The sequence below is a fragment of the Erpetoichthys calabaricus genome, chromosome 4 (assembly GCF_900747795.2).
Source record: "Erpetoichthys calabaricus chromosome 4, fErpCal1.3, whole genome shotgun sequence".
Taxonomy (NCBI): Eukaryota; Metazoa; Chordata; class Cladistia; order Polypteriformes; family Polypteridae; genus Erpetoichthys; species Erpetoichthys calabaricus.
The window spans coordinates 41,959,904-41,976,670 of record NC_041397.2 but is presented as its reverse complement, the minus strand read 5'-3'; the positions used below and the strand labels follow the sequence as shown (position 1 = coordinate 41,976,670).

The window sequence follows — 16,767 nt, the reverse complement described above, 5'->3', positions numbered from 1 at the left end:
TAATCAAACTAAATAATTTAATCTGAAATATGAATGAAAAAGACAAAAAACATAATCCAGGGAAGGAAACCTGGCCACAACATAACAATATGGAGCTGGATTTTGTCTCTTTGTTGAGCTCCCATCTGCTGAGCCCCTTGCAGTCTGTTATTTCACCTTCTTACCACATGATGAAGACTGACATCAGAAGCATAGAAATAATTTTAAAACGTCTCTGCATCCTGTTGATGCGCAAAATTTGGCGTACTTCATATTGGAAGACCCCATGGCTACAGGGTTCAAAATCTTAACAAGCGAGATAACTAAAATGAAGCAGAAAAATGTCACTTGAGCAATAAGTGCTCCATCAGCAATGAATGATTTCCCATGAAGCAATTGGGTTGGAACAAAAACCAGAAGCCATGGCGGCCCTGCAGGACTGACATTGCTCAGCCCTGATTTAAAGGGTTTTAGTCTTAAATCGCAAAAAAAAATTAAATGAAGGTAGTTAGTAACAAAAACTTGTCACTAATTAAGAAAACAGTTAGAATGAAAACCTGTAGCCACTGCGGCTCTCCAGGATCAGAGTTGGCCACCCCTGGATTATATCATCAACTCAGTGACTATGTGAAACTGATATGCTATTCAAATTAAGTAAGAATTTATGTGAATTTCGGCCATAACATTACTTTCTAAGGTTGGCTCTTACCGTGGGGGGTAATGGAGAGGGCACAAAACAGATGAAGGACCAGACAAATGAGGTGCAGGCAAGTGTGTGCAAACAGGGACCACAAGGGGGCGATGTGTTCTGTAGGCACTGCGGCTGTCCCACACAGCAAGGACACAAGAATTTCAAGGAAGCCTTGAGGGAGCAGAAGGAAATCAGGAGGCCGGAAACACTCCAAATGTCTCCTTCATTCCATCATAAAAGGCCCAAAGCTAGTAAGGCCTTAAGTGGGCCTAGAGTGGGCTCCAGGATGTATTGTTCTGGGGTAATGTTAAGGGGGGTAAAGTTCCTGAGTTTGGAACTGACCCCAGACTGAGTTTTAAAGGACTCCCCCTTCCACTTCTAGCGGAGTATGAACTCCATTATTGCCCTGAAGAAAAGGCAAATTTGGTGGGCACTGGCAGTGCGGCCTCACCCCCTTAAGATAATATGACACTCCTGCACATTTTCATAGTCTTGTATCCAGACATCCAAAGCTCCATCCATCAATGACATCTCCATTTTCTTCACACCTCAAAAGACATGTTGCTGTAATACTGAACTATGCACCACAATCCTACCAAGTGCTAGTTTGCACTTGAGGAAGCAAAGCATTGTGGGATTGGTTACAGAAGTGGTTAGATTAAGCTACAGATGTGCAAAGCATTAGTGTAAATCACAGAGAAAGGCTTTCAGAGGAATTGAGGAATTGTGGAATACACACACTTTTGTTTCTTATAAGTGTGGTGGGTCACCTCTTACCCTTTCCAGTGACTTATCTGTTGATCAGCCCCCCTACTGTGCGGGCAACGTCTCTTAGCCTCATTCAAGGTGAAGCGTCCTGTAGACTAGACATTCACAATGGCGCTAGACCACGACCCGCAGCAGGAGATGGCTACTGACCAGGACTATAAACCTCCAGTGTCCACAAGATTGCTTCTTGTCCATTCAAGGATTAAGGTGGTCTGCTGCAATGGACACTCCCTCCCTCCCAAGAGCAAGTCCTCAATCTTTTCTTGGCTTTGATACCCAGTTTTTTCTATTTTTCCTCAGTGATGACCCTTTATGAACAGTAATTTTAATATAAACTAGCCAACATTTTCTCCATTAAGTGTTTAAATGCAGTTGACTTAAGAGATGAAACACACTCAATACATTAATACTGAATCAAATCCAGTGTCCGTTTGTCTTTTTAATGGGTGCCTTGGATTTGTCTGATTTTCACATTTGGGGGTAAGTAAGGGGAGTGCAGAGAGGAATGCGTTTTAGTCGGCTGGTGGCTGACTCCTCTAGAATTTTGGGGCACGCATTTATTGCAGAAGGTGAGACGAGTTAACAGTTTGATGTGCGAAGAGACGATATACACAGTGTCTGCTGTCTTCATGTACAAACACAGGAGATTATTATTATTGTGCAGCCTTTAGATTTTCATTCTTCACTTAAAAAAGTCACATGATTTAATTTGGTAAGTATCATGCTTTGTTTATAGATGTCTTTAAAGCTGAAGGCTTCATAATGTCATTTGGTAGTACCACAAAGCAGATAATGACCTGCTTCACAGTAAAAGTAAATCTGTACCTCAGAAAAAGTTGTCTGTTTTTTAAATATTTATGTTGGGTTCAGGTTTGTGGGATGAATCAGGTTAGGCTGATACCAAGTTGGAAGAGTTCGGAGGAGGTGATGTTACGTGGAATTTGAGGAACTTGTCAATGTTTGTTGGCTTTCTTAATGAAGCATGTGGTGTGTAACAGGTTGTCATCTGCTCGTTACTGGACTTATGTCAGTCATTCCAGTTCCTCAGTATATAAGAGCAAAATGTCACATTGGGTGCAGATCAGTAGCCTCCTAAAACATTAAAGTGAAGGTTGATTACATTTTTTTTTGTTAAACTTAAACTGACGACCAATCCTGGGCATCAATGGATCCACAGGTTGAGAAACACTGGCCTAGCCCAGGAGGCTGTCAGGATGTGCTACTAAGGTTATTCATTAACAATGAGAACCTTAAAGGAGACAGGCTAGCACTGTGCTTGAATGCCAAGGTTGGCCCTCCTAACTTCTGAGATCACAGAAACCTCCATGACCAGCATTTTAAAAACCCTGGTTGGCCGAAATCAGAAACCGTGAGAGGGAAGGAGACAGACGTGGAGTATGAGGCACATACATAGAGGAACATCTCGAATGGCCATCCTTAAGTCTAAAATGGGCCAAATTACAACATAACTGCCAAAAAAAAAAAAAAAACAAGCATGCAAAGGTTTCAGAACTATTGGCTTGGTTAACAGAGTGATCTCAATAAATGAACTTATTGCAACATCACCAATATTTTTTATTAAAGAAGCAGTCAAACATCCTGAGGTAGTCAATAACGATACTGTACCTCCATGCATTTTCCCCTACAGAGTTGCAGGGGTCATATCACATTTAAATGTTGTGTTTCAAATATTCTTCAGTGTATTACATTGTCAACTCTGGTTTGGGTTGGTTTATATTCTGTGTATTGATTTTTGTTTGGTTTATTCTGCTATTTATTAGTGTTATTTGTCTCATGTGTATGGAGCCTAAGGTGGCGGGCCCACCTGATTATGCAGGCAGCAGTATACAGAGCATCCGGAAAGTATTCACAGCGCATCACTTTTTCCACATTTTGTTATGTTACAGCCTTATTCCAAAATGGATTAAATTCATTTTTTTCCCTCAGAATTCTACACACAACACCCCACAATGACAATGTGAAAAAAGTTTACTTGAGGTTTTTGTAAATTTATTAAAAATAAAAAAATTGAGAAAGCACATGTACATACGTATTCACAGCCTTTGCCATGAAGCTCAAAATTGAGCTCAGGTGCATCCTGTTTTCCCTGATCATCCTTGAGATGTTTCTGCAGCTTAATTGGAGTATACCTGTGGTAAATTCAGTTGATTGGACATGATTTGGAAAGGCACACACCTGTCTACATAAGGTCCCACAGGTGACAGTTCATGTCAGAGCACAAACCAAGCATGAAGTCAAAGGAATTGTCTGTAGACCCCCGAGACAGGATTGTCTCGAGGCACAAATCTGGGGAAGGTTACAGAAAAATTTCTGCTGCTTTGAAGGTCCCAATGAGCACAGTGGCCTCCATCATCCGTAAGTGGAAGAAGTTCGAAACCACCAGAACTTTTCCTAGAGCTGGCCGGCCATCTAAACTAAGTGGTCGGGGGAGAAGGGCCTTAGTCAGGGAGGTGACCAAGAACCCGATGGTCACTCTGTCAGAGTTCAGGAGGTCCTCTGTGGAGAGAGGAGAACCTTCCAGTAGGACAACCATCTCTGCAGCAATCCACCAATCAAGCCTGTAGGTAGAGTGGCCAGACGGAAGCCACTCCTTAGTAAAAGGCATATGGCAGCCCGCCTGGAGTTTGCCAAAAGGCACCTGAAGGACTCTCAGACCATGAGAAAGAAAATTCTCTGGTCTGATGAGACAAAGATTGAACTCTTTGGTGTGAATGCCAGGCGTCACGTTTGGAGGAAACCAGGCACCGCTCATCACCAGACCAATACCATCCCTACAGTGAAGCATGGTGGTGGCAGCATCATGCTGTGGGGATATTTTTCAGCGGCAGGGACTGGGAGACTAGTCAGGATAAAGGGAAAGATGACTGCAGCAATGTACAGAGACATCCTGGATGAAAACCTGCTCCAGAGCGCTCTTGACCTCTGACTGGGGCGACGATTCATCTTTCAGCAGGACAACAACACTAAGCAGTGTTACACTGATGCTGCTGTTTTAGCTGATGGCGAGTGGCTCCACAAAGACAGCTGCCCACCGCCGTGGCCCGCCGCGTGTAAACAACAGCTGCCCGCAGTGGTCAGCGGCAACCGGCAGATGCCTCTGAGCGACGACAGCCATCACAGTATGCAGCAACAGACGTCTGAAACAGCGACACCAGTGTAATGCGCTCACCAAGCAGTGTAATGTGGCAGTGCATGGCATTGGCTGCTCTTAACGTTATTATACCTTGCAGGACTATGCTATGTAGTAGGTAAGTGAATTCACATAGTGTAGAGACTCATGGATCATAGAACACAGTGACATTTGCCATAAATAAATATTTTATGTTGATTTATGTATGAAACATTGCTTTGTTTGCTTTTAGAAAACTGAGTTTTGGGCCAAAACTAAAAAAAAAAAAATTACCTTACAACGAGTTAATCTGTTCCGTTTCTAGGGGGTGCTAAAAGCTGATGATCAGATCTTTTTGAGGAGCTGACCATCAATGATCTGTTCTCTTTGTGAGTTGAAAGCTGATGAGATGCTCTCTTTGAGGTGAGAAACTTTCTTTGGCCTGTAAGCTGCTCTCCATACAGCACTGGAGATGGATGCCTTGAACTATCTTGAAGATCCACTCAAGCTCTGAGCCGGTGACTAATCTCAGTCTGAGAAGACTGAGAAGCAATTATCACTTCAAGAAGGGAATTTCAGCACCTACACTCTTGTGCCAGGAAGGTAACACTTTTCCCTATGAAGTTGCAGAGGACACAGCAAAGAGCCCAACAGACAGCTGAAGAAGGCAGCATCACAGCCCACCATGAACAAAGGGACATGAAGCTATAAGCAAGAGTGTAGGGCTGGCCTGGCTTGTGGGATTTTGAGGCCTACACCACTTTCTTGAGCCTTTGTGCAACAGGATCACAACATTAATACATGGCTGGACCGGTCTGACCAGGACATCACAGAAATGCGCACAACCCCATTTAGGATGATTTACAGTTACCAAGGAATCCTTCCATGGTTCTGAACCCAACTCATTGAGTTCTGGGTTGTGCAGGCCATAGTATATACCAGCAGCTTCAGGCAGAAGGTAGGAATCAGCCTTGGGTGGGATGCCACAATCTCTAACAAAGCTGTCAGTTAATCAAACAGCCTAATCTGGAATGTAGCAGGATTTGTAAAAGTGGAGGCAGGGCAGGGCAGGGCATATAAGGATGAAACCTTTAAAGCGATAGCTCTGACCGACAATACTGGTCATTTAAATAGAGCAGAACTGGAAGAAGGGTACTATGATTTGTGTGGCCAGTTTTTTTTCCCCAAGATTTGCAGTTTATGCGTTCTTTCTGTCCTCTCATTCAGTGATCTTTATTTCGCCTTATACAATTTCTTGTATTAGGAATTCGGTAATTTTTGTATACCCCTTGGTGTTAGAGCACAGGGTTAGCCATTGTACAGCACCCCTGGAGCAATTGCAGGTTAAGGGCCTTGCTCAAGGGCCCAGCAGAGTAGGATCTCTTTTGGCAGTAATGGGGATTTGAAACAGCAACCTTCCAATATAGCGACGCAGATCCTTAGCCCCAGAGCCACCACTCCACCCATGTGCTGGTTCAGAAGGCACCGAGGGTCTCCATTTTTGAGGCACCTTATAGCTAATGTGCAAACATAGGGGATTGAAACGACCCCTTTAATGAGCTGCTTTGAATGCTACACAGCCCACCACTGATATGAGAAGAAGCAAAGAACAAATTTATTCGAGCGACTTCACGAGGATTTAGCGCAACTAAAAGCAAGATTTACATTGCAGGAACAAACAAATCAGATAAATGTCAAAATATGAGCCTAATTGGTTTAAGCAATAAATGCACTCTAGCAAATGAACGTGGATTGCATTCTCTGGTTTCTAAAAAACACAAAATAGCTTTGTTGAGAACGATCCTTTGCTTGTTATGTGCTGACAATGCAACCTAAACACATTTGTCTAACATAGAAAAGCAGAGATGGCAGAGGTAGAAAAGGAACATTTTACAACAAACAGCCATCGTGACTTGCATTAAACTTCTAAAGGCATGTTGAGCTCTGTACATCTGAAGCTTCTTAGATAAAAGCGAACTGAACAGCACAGCTTTTATTCAACTCAGCTTTAATTCTAAGTAAAGTAACACAAAAATAAAGCTGCAAGCACCAGAAATCTGTGCCAGACAGGCAGAGAGTTGGGCCACTACACTGCTATGGCGGCCATGAGCCATGACCACATAATTAAATGATAGAGTGAATTAATTCCAGCTTATAAATAAAAAGTTTGCAGTTCTGTACATGTCTAAAGAGGGACCTTTGAGGTTGTGTCACCTACTTTAATATAGTATAATTTACAAAGGTCACTTAACCCTGGGCTCAAAGGCCTGTCCAGCTTCCAGAGTGTAATGCTATTAAAACTTAACCAAAGATAGCTACATCGGGCCCAAGAATTCACCATTGTCAAGGGTGCTGATAAAAACTGAAATCATCAATCATCAACTTGTGGACAGCAAAAATAAAGGGGGAGTGCATTTAAGACTAAGCATCTTTACATAAATTGTCCTAAGAATCTGAAACGACCAAGTCATGTTGCTGAAACAGAAACCTTGATAGTTTTTAAAAAGTATTTGTATGAGATATTGGGACAACTGGCTTACGCTGGTGTCACACTTCACAGCTCGACATTATTCGTAGTCAGAGAGTAAATCAAAATTAAATTATGCTTTTATCCAAAGCGAGTTACAAAAAAGGTTAACATAATCAAGTAACATTAGGCTGGGGCCTGTTTGTTCACCAAGTGTAGTATGACAGCTAACAAAAGTTGAATGCCACAAGTGAAAAAGATGTAATAATTAATAAATATATAATCATAGATTACAATTCATACGGCATTTAAACTTAAACAACAAATTAACCAACAACATAAAATATCACAGAGCAATGTTTTTTTTCCCTCTTTTCAATTAGACAGATTATTCACAGAACAGATGGGTCTTCAATCATTTGTTCTTTATATATTGAGGGAGTCAGCAGTTTGGATGGAGGTGGGCAGCTCATTCCACCAACTAGGAACTACACTGGAAAATAGTCTGGACTGAGACTTGATGCTGCGCAGAGGCGACATCTCCAGATGCTATTGTCTGGCAGACCTGAGTGGGCAAAGAGTATAGGACCTCACCAGTGTCTCCATATACACAGGGGCTGACCTGTTGACTACTCTGTACGCAAGAATCAAGGATTTGAACTTAATGCATGCTGCTACAGGGAGCCAATGTAGTGACCTGAAGAGAGGAGTGACAAACACCCATTTCAGCAGGTTGAATACAAAATGTGCTGCTGCATTTTGTATCATCTTAAGTGACTTGGTAGCACATGCTGGTATTCCTGTCAGCAGATAGTTGACAAGACCAAAGCCTGAAGCAGACGTTATGTTGCATATTCTGTCAAATGCAGTCTGATCTTGTGAATGTTATATAGAATGAACATGCATGAATGAGAAATGCCACGCAGAACATACAAACTCAGACATTGACAGGTATGAAGTGACAGCATTAAGCACTGCAACACCATGACATTTTATTATTCTATTTACTAGAATAGTCCATTTCCATAAAAATTAAAAAACTTGACTCTCTCTCTTGTTGAATGTTCTAACAGGGGAAAGTAAGTCTTGCGTAAGAAGTCTTCCAGGGTCCCTTACTGACACACACACCATTATTTGTTTCTTTTAGTGTTCCACCCAGTGTGGGGTCAGCATCATCTTGATGTTTTAAGAAATCATAAACCAATGAGTGGCGCTGATACTGAACCATACATAATGCAAACAAGACTTAATTGCTCTTCACTTTGAGGCCCTGAGTATGATAAGAGAAGAGGAAAGCTTAGCATGGACCTGGACTCCCTGTAAAAAGTTTGCAAGAAAAGAGTCAATCCAACAAGTGGTGATGCTGCTCTTTCAATTCCTTGTCAACTATTTTCTAAAATATCAGATACACTGCAACTTAATTGTAACGGTAGGGAGAAAATCCAAAAAGTATATCTGTGGGACTCTTTGTTCCTGTCTAGAATCTTAAAAAAGAATAAACACTTCACTCTGTGCCTCGTGTTGCATTTCATGCATCCTCACAGTAGATATATCTACTGGGTACAGTAGATGGCATCTTTCTTGTTACACTTGAGATGCATTAACTCTTTTAGGGCGCATTTCAACTAAAGTGGACATCTAGAGGCAGAGGACGATAAAAGCTTTAAATTTCAGTAAAACTCACTGTTATGTGATAGGTAGACCCTCTTTGCTTGGAGGACTGTTAGACTCGTTGACTTGACGTTGAATCCCTGCATGTGCAGGAGCTGCATAAGTGACATCTAGAATGGGCAAGAGAGCGAAGTGACTGCACAAGGCAAATTCTCTGTGCACATTATTTATTTATTTATTGTGCATTATTGCTCAATCAGACTCTGACTTATCAAACTCCTATTCTGATGCAAGTGATCAGGAGTTCAAAAAATGAAAGTCAGGTACCTGCATCAGCTGATCAGTCCCCAGATGATCGCGCAGCGGACACACCAATGGCGATGCTCGCCTAGGAGGACCACACTGACATTGATCCATGGGGGGCAAACTGGCAGTGGGACTTCACCACATGACGCGGTGTGCTAGAGGGCACAACACCATCCATCCATCCATCCATCCATCCATCCATCCATCCATCCATCCATCCATCCATTTCCGCTTATCCGAGGTCAGGTCGCGGGGACAGCAGCTTGAGCAGAGATGCCCAGACTTCCCTCTCCCCGGCCACTTCTTCTAGCTCTTCCGGGAGAATCCCAAGGTGTTCCCAGGCCAGCCGAGAGACATAGTCCCTCCAGCGTGTCCTGGGTCTTCCCTGGGGCCTCCTCCTGGTTGGACGTGCCTGGAACACCTCACCAGGGAGGCGTCCAGGAGGCATCCTGATCAGATGCCCGAGCCACCTCATCTGACTCCTCTCGATGCGGAGGAGCAGCGGCTCTACTCTGAGCCCCTCCCGGATGACTGAGCTTCTCACCCTATCTTTAAGGGAGAGCCCAGACACCCTGCAGAGGAAACTCATTTCAGCCGCTTGTATTCGCGATCTTGTTCTTTCGGTCACTACCCATAGTTCATGACCATAGGTGAGGGTAGGAACATAGATCGACTGGTAAATTGAGAGCTTTGCCTTACGGCTCAGCTCCTTTTTCACCACGACAGACCGATGCAGAGCCCGCATCACTGCGGACGCCGCACCAATCCGCCTGTCGATCTCACGCTCCATTTTTCCCTTGAACTCCTCCACTTGGGGCAGGATCTCGCTACCAACCCTGAGAGGGCACTCCACCCTTTTCCGGCTGAGGACCATGGTCTCGGATTTGGATGTGCTGATTCCCATCCTAGCCGCTTCACACTCAGCTGTGAACCGATCCAGAGAGAGCTGAAGATCACGGCCTGATGAAGCAAACAGGACAACATCATCTGCAAAAAGCAGTGACCCAATCCTGAGTCCACCAAACCGGACCCCCTCAACACCCTGGCTGTGCCTACAAATTCTGTCCATAAAAGTTATGAACAGAATCGGTGACAAAGGGCAGCCCTGGCGGAGTCCAACTCTCACTGAAAACGGGTTTGACTTACTGCCGGCAATGCGGACCAAGCTCTGACACCGGTTGTACAGGGACCGAACAGCCCTTATTAGGGGGTCTAGTACCCCATACTCCCAGAGCACCCCCCACAGGATTTCCCGAGGGACACGGTCGAACGCCTTTTCCAAGTCCACAAAACATATGTAGACTGGTTGGGCGAACTCCCATGCACCCTCCAGGACTGGGGGCACAACGCATTACCAGCCATTGCAAGCCTATAACTGATGAGCCACACAGGTATGTTATAAGTATGTGAATTTACATCCTGTAGGGGCTCGTGGAGCATAAAACAGAGTGGCATTTGTCATACAGAAGATGGTTTATGTTGATTTATGTGTGACACCACTGCTTTGTGTGCTTTCTAGAAAACTGGGACAAAAAAATAATTAGCCCTAAAAGAGTTAATTCTTTAAAAGATGACAGCATCACCGTGAGAACACATAATTACTGACCAGACTGAGACTTTAAAAGACAAGACAAACTGAAACTATGGTACCAAAATGAAACAGTACTGCATGGGCTGCAACTGAAGAAATAAAAGGAAAAAAACCCACCAAAAATACAAAGAAAACACAAACAGAAAACTAAAATACGATTTATTTATTAACAACAAGCATCTGTGGATTTAACAAGTTTTCTATTGCACTTTCAGTGAATGACCTCCATAAACTGCCTCTGGTATAAAACTATTTACAGATAAAGAGGGGGCTCCTTTTGTCCTCTAAGTACATCACCATTGTGGTGCTGGCCAGTTTGAAAAAGTGACACATAAAGAACAGTTTACTTTCACATTATTGTAAATCCACAGTGCACTGTTACTTTAAATATTTCATTCTAGGTTATTTGCAAATTATTTAAGAAACAACTGAAAACAATAACCCCAGTGCCAGTGGCACAGAGCACATAAAAATCAAATCTGGGCAACTTAGTAATTAGTATAATAATAACAATAAAAAAAGGAAAACAGGCAGACCAATAAGTGGCAATGAAAAAACGTGTACCTAATGGGAAATCGCACGTCTCCTTTTAGACCCTTGGGTTTGTGATACTGTAATAAAAAAGATCTAAATTGTCATTTAGAATCTTCTAGGGAGGGATTATGAAAATACAAATATATACATTTGACTCACAATGGTCCTACTGTGTAAAAAAAGGGAACAGTTAACTTTACAAATTGTTGGAAACTACTTTAAAAAGGAAGCTGATGCGTGGTGCATGGTGTTAGCTGCTGTAGTGTTGGAAGAATTTCAGCTCTCTCTTCCAGTCCGATCTCAAAGCTCACACTTGAACCAAATAGCGGCCTTCATCAAGAAGGGTGTCTGTGGATCAGCTACAATTGTAGTGATGGGCCCTTTCAACTTCTCTACTCACTGAAAGCTTTAAACATGGTGACATGGAGCTTTAGAATTGAGGTATCACATAGAGGAATTCAATTAAATTTAATTTAAAAAAAACACAGGATTTAAAACCTCTGTATTGTTTACTTCACTCCTCATGTTTGCACATCCTACACGGAGATTGCTTTGTTTACTCATGACTATTCATTGGGTTAAATGGTCGGTTTTCTCACCTTTCCAGATGCATATCAAAATGTAGGTTGTAAATTCAATATTTTCCTAAAATTAAACTGTTCAAAAATGTGCAAACTCAAGACTAGTAGCGAGAGCAAAATGGTGCATGCGACTTATATCAGTTTTCTCATGCCTTTTGTAGTCAACTGACAATTCAACTGCTATAATCTACCCAAATGTGTCATAGGACTAAATAGAAAATGGCAGCAAAGCACATTCAAACATTTCTGGAGTGTTTTGTCTCTGTGCAAGTCTTATAACGCTCATAAACATCCCTCAAAAAAGGGAGAACGATCAATCCTTTATAATCAGAAGTGAAAATGTTAACACAAAAGTAATGACATTGTGTGTGCTCTAATGCAATCTTAACTCTCTAACATACTAGCTATCTGATTAAGATTTCACCATACAATAAATAAATGACAAAGCACATTGGAAGAGGGAGGTCAATTACGCTGTTTTCCCAGCAAAAAAAAAAAAAATTATGCTGAAAGATATTAGTAAAAAGCAATATGGACAATAACATTTCTAGAATGCTCTTGAATTTAAATAACACTTGCACAAAACACAATTTATGACGTCCTTTGCTCATGAAACACTATATACAAAATGAAGCAAAACAATTTGTTGTTTTTTGTTTTAAGTTTTAAATACAAAAATAATGATGTGGTCATATTAGTAAATTTTAAATATTGCCAAATCAGAAACGTTTTGATGAAAATTTGAATAAAGGTGCTAAATTATGAAGCAGTAAAACAGCCTGCTCAACTACTAAAATGGATCAGGCAAAAATGCAAAAGTTAAAAATAAAATTACAGTTGTATCATGAAATTCACAGTGAAATACTTACTTACAAAAATGCTAATTACATCTGACTGCAAAATGAGCACTGTCTTTAAACATTTCCTTGGAGAGTCAACTGTTGTGGCACAAGAGAATTCTTCATACAAATTGTCAGAATTACCTTGTATGCACACACAGCCAGATGGCATTTGATGACTTCATAGGTGGATCATTAGGGCAGGAAGTAACTGATCATACAAGTAGTTGTGTGTATTTTGTTTTTTTTTTTGTTTTTTTTTGTCTGCAAGAACAGTATAGCAATAGAAAGTTCTTTTTCATCTCCAGACCTCCTTTCATTAATGTGATCTTTGCTCCTTCTAATTATCACAAGATCCTTCGATTGTTTACCTGTACTTTTCAGTTCCTTCTTATGATGTTGTTTATATTCATTTGTAGGTTATGTTACGAAGCATGTTACTCCAGCCTTCACTTTGTCTGCAAGCAAACTCATTACAGGCTGTAAAGTCACCTTTTCTGTTTTTTAGTGAAAAGAGTTAAATTTAGACGTAGAGAATTTCAGTTAAGTACGTTGAAGTTCTGTCTTCCAAAGTTCTTACTGGGCAAACATGCATAAGGAGAAAATGAAATGTCCTACTGTAGCTATTTGAATGATGAGACTGACATAGGCAAATGCAGTAAAGATTTTCATTCAGCTTGCTTGTGAGGCTTTACAGATCTCATCATGAACCCGCACTCCAACTAGTCCAAATGCAAATGTGGCATCTGGAAAAAGCTGAAATGACAAAATAAATCACTTCCGTTTGCTGACCGTGGACTTCCAGGTTTCATTGGGGTTCAGCGCCCACTTCCTTCTGAGCCCTCAGTCATTCGCTCTCCTTTTTCCTAAAACAGGAAGAGATGCACTTTAGTTTCTTTAAATTGATTCCACAGATCTTTTAAGTGCCACACCAATGACCTTTTAATATATTCACCAAAGTGTCCTTAAAAACACAGAATAAGAATGGCATTACATTTGGTTACATACAGTTTTTAAAATGTATTTATAGAACAAAGACACAACACAATTAAAATACATGTGCAAGTAATGAAGCATTTGAACAAAGTTGCAAAAAATATTAAAGGGAAGTGGTATTCAAATACTGCACACCCCACCATGGCATGTCCATGTTTTTATTTTCAATTTATTTATTTACTAGCCGACGCCTCGCCGTAGCATACGGCGGTGTAAGAATAGGAATGGAAAACGGTGAGAAAGGAATTCAGAAATCAAGAAGAAATTAATACTTCTTGAAAGACGCAGTGTGCATATAGAATTTCCGGCCAAGCAGGATTACATGTGAAAGTGATAAATAAATCAGGCTTTCCGAATTTACGTACTATGGCCATTGCATCCTGATAGTTTTGTTGCATGTATCTAGGACTTCCTGGAAATGTGGACGGTAATATGATCATTTTGCCTACACGAACGTTGTTATTTTCAGCTTATGCTTGCAGTGCTTCTGATAGTTCGACGCGCAGATCTTGTTGATGTAATCTGAGATAGTTGAGACGCGTGCCCTCTGTTTTAACATACGCATCTACGACGTACTGTTGGAATAGTTTGCCGCTGGAGTGCAAAATACTAAATGTATTCCTCATTGCTAATCTGTACGCGTAAAATTGGCATTGAGTAAGCCTTATTCGCTTGGCGGTTCTTTTATCGGGAACATGTTGTAAATCTTTGTGCCAGCCAATGTCTCCATAAGGGAATAAAAGTGGGTAAACCATAGGATCGCAATTCATATTGAGCGTGGAAATCTGTTTACATGAGTTGCCTATGGGATAGATGCAAATGTCCCTTTTGGCAGGCGGTTCGCCATCTTCTCCGGCGAAAATTGCCTGCAACATCAGTGTGACATGTTGGGGCATTGTATCGTTGTAAATCCTGCATAGTGGTTTCCTTGAAAACCATTCGTACAGATGCTGTTGGATTGGACTGAGTGATTTCATGCATGTGTTTGTATGGTTTAGCAAAGGGGTTGATGGTTCTGAGCATGGAATCTAGCTGGAGAAGTACATTTTCACTGCATGCAGAGTTTTCTTTATTTTGTAAGCGTACTTTAGTAGCTTGCACTGTGTCAAAAACATACAACTGTTCATATCCTGGAGAGGTAGAAGTGTTAGCGTATAGTGGAGAAATTTGGTGATAAATTTGCCTGTGTATTTTAAAACAGTATGGTCCGTGGACAGGAGATTGAGTTATCTGTGCACCCATGGAAGCAAACGCTAGAGAAGGGTTGTATTCTCGAATGTGTTCACGATAATTTTTAACTTCTAGCGTTTGCTGCGTAAGAAGCTGCTGTAAAGACACAGGTGGCTCCCGCAAAGGTGGTAAAGCTACTTTACCATTGTGGCAGCACCTCAAGTACTTGTTGGATGTATTACACTCAGCAGGCCAGTATAGTGCATGACATGGAAGACGACGAATAGGAATCGAGAAATGCCGTGTCGGCTGCGTGTGGGCGGGACTGGTTTTGAAGTGGAAGCAGGACGAACCAGAAGAGAAAAATATATATAAGAGATTCTATCTACAAGCAAGTCTTCAGGTACTCATTTGGTAAAGGAAATTTACACTAATGGTGGATTAACTCAGCACTGGCCAGGGCAGCACATCTGCCTTCCAAAAACAAGGCTTGTAATTCTTACTTACTTACAATTGTAAGCATAAAAGAAGGAAGAGAAACTGGATAAATAAGTTCATCTGACATCTATATATGTATGTATGCTTTAATTCACTAAGGAGTTATGTAAACATACTTGTGTGTGTGTGTGTTTAAGTATTTGTACACACATACCTGTATATTTACGCATCTCCTTAGTGAATTAAATAACATACTAAAGCAGAAAACGTTTTCTTATATACAATACATGTGAGCTACATTATTTGTATGAAAATGTGCTATATAAATAAATGTTGTTGTTATTGTTGTAAACAAACACTTTGTCCTCATTGGGAATTAGTTTTCCTTGCTTTTCGATATCAACCCACTTTAATTTAACCTTTGCCCTTGAGGTTTCCCTAGACCAGTTTTTCTTAACCTTTTTGGACTTGGGACCCAGTTTCTTCTATTTTTTTTTAGTGACGACCCTTTATTAGCCAGTAATTTTAATTTAAACTAACCAACATTTTCCCCTGAATAGCACACATTAACAAATAATAATAAATACATATTCAACAATTAAATACAGTGTTCTCAATAATTTAAATATGCCTCCTACTCATGCAAAGAGAACTTGACTCACTGGTGTTTAATACTGAGTCAAGTTTAGCATCCATTTGTCTTTTTAACAAGTAAAAAGGCTTGTCTGATTTTCACAAATTTGTCAAAATCGGGATAAGTGAAGAGTGCAGAGAGAGATACATTTAAGTCTGTTGGTGGCTGACTCATCTAAATTTGGCAATTCAATAAGCAATGAGCCATTTCTGAGTTCCTGCTGACTTGTTGTATAAACACACCAGAATGTTTTTGTGAAGCTTTAAGATTTTCAGTTTCATTTGAAAATGTTGAAAGATTTACTTTTGTAAGTGGCATGTTTTCTTTCCAATTGTTTTTAAAGCTGAAGGCTTAATGATTTGTTTGGTAGTATTACACTGTGGACAGCGCACAATGGTTGTTGCTCGCACTGCTTCACAGTAAAAGTAAATCTATACCTTAGACAATGTGGGTTTTATTTCTTTTAGCATTCCTGTTTAGTTCAGGTTTTTGGGATTAATTTTGTGAGGCTGATACAGAATTGGAAGAGTTGAGAGTAGGTGATGATACGGCATATTGGAGGAACTTGACCATGTTCATTGACTTTCTTAATGAAGTGTATGGTGTACAGGAGGTTGTCATCTGCATGTAACTGGCCTTATGTCAGTCGTTTCAGTCCCCCAATATGCTGGAGTCCCTTTGACTGGGTGCTGAATTGAAATCTGAAATCAGTAGCCCCCTAAAAGCCCCCTTACTTTAACTTAACTGATGACCCATTTAGGACATCCAGCAACTCATGGGTTGAGAAACACTACTCTAGACCAAAAAAAATGACAAAAATATCCAGCAAATGGATGAAATGGCACACATGCTTGGATGCCGAAATGCAGTACAAAATGAATGCAGTAATAACGCACACATCTGCATCAGCCTTAAAATCTGGTTGTCAAAATTGATGTTCCTGGTGTGTGTTTACTTCCATACATATTCACTGCATTCATTTCTAGATGTAGCATAGTTTTATGCTACATCTATAAATGTAGCATAAGTAGC

At 40.9% G+C, this 16,767-nt stretch overlaps 1 protein-coding gene across 8 annotated transcripts in view; it reads right to left on the bottom strand.

Annotated features, from left to right (window-relative positions):
* Positions 1-10,685: 10,685 nt before the first annotated feature.
* LOC114649973 (arf-GAP with Rho-GAP domain, ANK repeat and PH domain-containing protein 1) overlaps positions 10,686-16,767 on the bottom strand; it is a 365,104-nt gene continuing 359,022 nt past the window's right edge. For all 8 annotated transcript variants that reach the window (XM_051926528.1, XM_051926526.1, XM_051926532.1 and 5 more), the window contains one exon: positions 10,686-13,363. The gene's annotated coding sequence lies outside the window, so the exon portion shown is untranslated. The remainder of the gene's footprint in view (positions 13,364-16,767) is intronic.